The sequence below is a fragment of the Anolis sagrei genome, chromosome 6, assembly GCF_037176765.1.
Source record: "Anolis sagrei isolate rAnoSag1 chromosome 6, rAnoSag1.mat, whole genome shotgun sequence".
In the NCBI taxonomy this organism is placed as follows: Eukaryota; Metazoa; Chordata; class Lepidosauria; order Squamata; family Dactyloidae; genus Anolis; species Anolis sagrei.
The window spans coordinates 50,624,898-50,630,797 of NC_090026.1; positions in this window are offsets into that span (position 1 = coordinate 50,624,898).

Here is a 5,900-nt window from a genome sequence, read left to right on the forward strand (position 1 = left end):
TCTCCTGTCTCTTACTTTGGCTGCAGGACATCCTGAATTTGTGCTTCGGCCCCCTCCTGAAGTGTCAGCTAAATCTACACTGTTATTCTCTTCCATTGTGCAATTGATTGTCCTTTTCTTATTTTTTCCCCATCCTGTCATGTCTCCTTTCATGTGAGCTGTTTCATCTTCCTTTCTTTCCAGAAATCTCTGCTGTAACCTTTCGTTTTTATGAATGTGAGCCCAGAAGTTGTCCTTTGTCTCATCTCTGATTAATCCACCTATGGGAAAGGCAAAGACAACATTAACAATGTCCCCTTTCTAGATCTTATCAACTGAGGCATATCTTAAATTTAAAGGCTCTTCCTTTATCTGCTCAAGGCCAGTATCTGGTCTTCTCCTTTTATTGAAAGTACTACAGCTTTCTCTCAGATTATCCACCTGAAGGTCTTCACAGACAAGTGAGTAAACAGGTCAGGCCCCGCCTATCTCCGCAATCTCATCTCTCTCTATGAACCGGCGTGGACACTAAGATCCACCGGGGAGGCCCTCTTCTTGCTCCCACCACCGTTTCAAGCTTGGTTGGTGGGGATGAGGGAGAGGGCCTTCTCGGTGGTGGCCCACGCCTCTGGAATGCCCTCCCTGAGGAGATAAAGCTGGCCCTGTCAGTGTCATTGGCCACACAGCAAGGCAGGAACACGATCAATCTCAGCCACTTTAGGCTATAAACTACTTTATTTTACAGCTACTTAACACTCAGCACATCATAAAACTTTATTGTTCTCCATCCGGGCGTAACATCGCCAACACACGAACTGCTATCAGTACTAGCCCACGCCTCTTGCATTCCAGAGTGACGTATGACATACAACGCACGACGCTGCGTCCATTTGCTCTATACACTTGATTTATGACCTCTCTAGGAATGCCGTTCCCTCCATGGTTCAATTAACTCTTTCCACACAAGAATACATTACCCCCGGCACAGAGCATTGCATTTTAAACATACATACATACTTTGAAATCTACATTATACATTGCAAATAGCTTCATCAGGTCCCATCCTTCACCTCCTTCCGTAAAAACTTGAAGACTTGGTGGTTTTATCAGGCTTTCGATAATGACTAGTCCCAAGTCTCAAGCCCTTGGTCCAACAATTAGGACTTGGCCTTGTACCCCATTTCGGCACTAATTACAGCTTTCAAACTATCTTCAAAGGTGGCCCCATGTAGAGAGTGTTGCAGTAGTCCAAATGGGATGTGACTAAGGTGTGGACTACCATGGCCAAGTCTGACATCTCAAGATATGGGCGCAGCTAGCACACAATGTTTAGCTGTACAAAGGCAATCCCAGCCACCATCAACACCTGGGATTCCAGAGTCAACGATGAGTCAAAGATCATCTCCACACCACAAACCTATGTCTTCAGAGGGAGTGTGACTCCATCCAACACAGGTTGAAATCCCACACCCTGATCCATCTTATGACTGACCATGAGTGCCTCTGTCTTGTCTGGATTTAGTTTCAGCTTATTGGTCCTCATCTAGTCCATTACTGATGACAGGCACCAGTTCAGAACCAGAATGGCATCCTTGGTGGAAAGGAGTAATAGAGTTGGGCATTATCCGCATAAATTTGACACCGAACTCCAAAACTCCGGATGAGGTCTCCCAGGGGTTTCATGTAAATGTTAAACAACATGGGGGACAGAAGTGAACCCTGAGGGACCCACATATTAAAATATTATGAGTGCATATTATTAAAAATAAAATATATATATATATATATATATATATATATATTGCACATTCAGAAGGTGTACAGGCACTCTGCAAGCTATGAACAAGATAGGTTCTGTAGGTTTGTTCTTAAAGTTGAATTTATTTGTAAGACAGAACATTTATATTTTTCAGTGTAACTCATATATATATATATATATATATATATATATATATATATATACATACACACACACATACACATATATAAAGGTAATTTTTGTTTGTGGGATTAACAGAACTCAAAAACCACTGGACGAATTGACATCAAATTTGGACACAAGACACCTAACAACCCAATGTATGTCCTTCACTAAAAATGATTTTGTTATTTGGGAGTTGTACTTGCTGGGATTTATAGTTCACCTACAATCAAAGAACATTCTGCACCCCACCTACGATGGAATTGAACCAAACTTGGCACACAGTTCTCCCATGACCAACAGAAAATACTGGAAGGGTTTGGTGGGCAGTGTCCTTTGGTTTTGGAGTTGTAGTTCACCTACATCCAGAGATCACTGTGGACTCAAACAATGATGGATTTGGACCAAACTCTACACGAATACTCAATATGCCCAAATGTGAACACTGGTGGAGTTTGGGGAAAATAGAATCTTGACATTTGGGAGTTGTAGTTGCTGGGATTTATAGTTCACTTACAATCACAGAGCATTCTGGACCCCACTAATGATAGAATTGGGCCAAACCTCCCACACAGAACCCCCATGTGGGCCACAGCAACGCATGGCAGGGGACGGCTAGTAGAAATATATATATATATATATATATATATATATATATATATATATAAAGATAAAGGCCGGGTGTGTGTGGAAACTACACTTCCAAAATTTGAAAAAAATAAATAAACCCAAAATACTTCTGGTTGCAAGCATTTCAGATTCAGTACGTATTAACTGGTATACATATTGACTAGGATATATTTGTAATCCTGTGTGGTGCTGTTTTAAGGTATATGTTGTCTCTCAAAATCCATAATTTAAATTCTATTTTGAATAACTCATTTATTCTCGGTAATAATAGAGTTACTGGATTTTTTTAAAAAAAGGAACTACAGTACTGATCTATACTTCAGCACTCTGATGAAAACTGTTATAGCGCCATCACAAAATGACTCTCATGTTATATTTTTAGTGCTTTCTATTGTTAGAGACCCTAAATTGGGTCTTCTTAGGTCCATGCAGTCACGGGAACACGTAAGGAAGGAGACAGTCCCAAAAGAGATTAAAAAAAACAAGGTTTATTTTAATTTCTTCATGAAGAAGACGGACAGCCTGGTAGCATGCGCAGATGCTACCCTTCAAGTGACTGCCGTGCCCCCTTGGCTTTTGACCACCAAATATGTAACCTCAAGTAAACAAGAACTTTTTTTTGTCATGGAAAGTACTCTCTTTCCAGCCCCTCTCCCTTGACCTTTTGATGGAAAATACCTTCTTGTCCATGCAGACTCTGCACTTTACTACAACCTTTGAAGTTAACCACAACACATCCTGTGTAAGAAAGTACCTTCTTGTACCTCTACATGTCACATCTTGTTTCTTAAAAACATTTTCTTCCGTATTGCTCTTTTTAACTCAGAGAAAGGGTATGTCTCTCTTTTGCTGTTAATTTCATTCAAAGCCCCTTGCTTAGCATCCTTCATTATGAAATATAACACACTTCATTTATATAAAACATTTACTTATTTAACAATCTAGAGTAGACCCCATATAGCTTCCTTTCATAAACATGAATTTTATATCTTCAGCATTATTCAATAAAATAATTCTCAAAGTGTTCTCATCATGTCATGTATAGACTAGAGGTTTTCTGGTAAATTCCAGAGGGGTATTTCCAATGGCATTTATCCAACTTTTAGAGATCTAATGATTATCCTTTTTTTAAAGTCATGAAATTCTAATCATGAAATCCCCTCCCTTTCCCTCACTTCTAGTTATGGATTTCCATTCTGCTGCCAAGTTCTGCATTCCAAAATGGTAATTTTCAATGGTAAGCAAACAGTATTTTGGTGCCCCCCCCCCCCCGACCAATCATTGATATATATTTTCTGTTTGTCGTGGGAGTTCTGTGTGCCATATTTGGTTCAATTCCATCATTGGTGGAGTTCAGAATGCTCTTTGATTGTAGGTGAACTATACATCCCAGTAACTACACTTGCCGCACTTGCTCCCTTGCCTGGCCTGCTTTGGGTCCGGAGGCGTGCCTAAAGACGCCGGCGTGTGCACCAAAAGTCACCTCTTCTCCTGACTTTCTCCTCAGCCGTTGGGACCAAGAGAGAGAGAGAGAGAGAGAGGTGGAGATGCCCATCTTTCTTGAAGGTAGGCGCAAAAACAAAGGAGGGAGCGGAGGTGGGAGATACCTCCAACCAGAGGGGCTCTCTCTCTCTCTCTCTCTCTCTTGGTCCCAATGGCTGAAGAGAAAGTCAGGAGAAGAGGCGACTTTTGGTGTGCACACTGGGGTCTTCAGACACACCTCCGGACCCGAAGTGGGCCAGGCGCGGCGGCTCCGCCCCTTGGCCCACTCACGGATTGGGGAGAGGAGAGGAGGCGGGTGGAGCGCCGGGGGATCGGGAAAGGGAGCTGGTCATGGGGAAGGGATCGAACACGGAGAACGATTGAGCGCCGGCTCTGCTCACGCACCCGGTGGCCAGGTGGAGCAGGAACAAGAGAGGCAAGGCGAGGCAAGGCTCGAGGGCCCGGCCCCTTTGGGAAGAGGATCGTCCAGCAGCAAGGCAAGAAAGCTGAGGCTCCCCTTGGACTGGTAGGGCTGTTGTGAGCTGAGGGGGTGCTCCTCAAGTGGTGGTCGAGGGGCATTTGCAGAGGCGCCTCTGCGCCCCTGGCAAAAAAAAGTGTTCTGCAACCACTTACTTCGCGTAATGGACGAGCCGCCCCTGGTTGAAATCCACCAATTCCTCTGAAAGCGATCATGGCCACATCTTGTACACATATACTTTTATTGTTTACTAGCTGTCCCCTGCCACGCATTGATGTGGCCCAGTCTGTGTATATGTATTTTGTGTGTGTGTATGTGTATATATGTGTGTGTATATATTTGTGTATATGTGTAAATATGTTGTTTTGCCCATGCATTGTAATGGGTTTTTTTGCTTTTTAAGTCTCTTCTGCTGTGTTTTTCAGTGTTTTTATGAGTGATGGTCACTTGTTGGCCTGATATATGTATTTTGTCCAAATTTTGTGTCTATTCGTCCAGTGGTTTTTGATTTATGTTAATCATAAATACACGGACGGTATTTATTTATTTTTATAGAATGTCTTTAGCAATGTTTTAAAACTTTTTAATGAGACAACCCCTTAATGCAGTCCCCCAACCATAATACTATTTTCATTGCTCCTTCATAACTGTAATTTTGCTACTGTTCTGAATCATCATGTAAATATCTGATATGCAAGATGTATTTATGTTGAAAGTCTTCGAGAATACATTGTATTTCTGTTGTTATAAATTGAACATAATTAAAGCATACTGATTAATCACAAAAACAATACATTTGAGGAGTATGGACAATGGATGATGGGATTTGGAGTATGTTCAACTGATTCAGCTCAGACTTCCACAGACCACTAAGACCCCCATGAATGACAGATCTGAACCAAACTTGACACACATAACCTTCATGACCAGCAGAAAATACTGGAGGGGTTTGGAAGGAATTCACAGTAATAGGATCCTAGTGTTGCAAGAGACCTCCAAGGGCCATCCAGTCCAACCTTCCTCTGCCATAAGGGAAAAACACAATCCAAGCACTCCTAACAGATGGCCATAGAGACTCTGTTTAATAATAATGCTATTAATAATAATAGCAATAGAATCCTAGAGTAGGGAGACCTCCAAGGGCCATCCAATCCAACCTCCTTCTGGCATAAGGGGAAAGCACATCAAAATACTCCTGATAGATGGCCATTTAGACTCTCCTTAATAATAATACGAGGGGTGTTTTTAAAGTAAGGTCCGTTTTGTTGTAGACACTAGTAGTTCGCACGCATACCGCAACGAGCACATGCGTCGTGTACTGGCATGCCTCGGGAACAACTGTGCTCAGTTTCCGCTCTGTAGCTAACCTGTACAGTTCTGTTCTGTGCTTTAAAAATGTTTAAAACTATC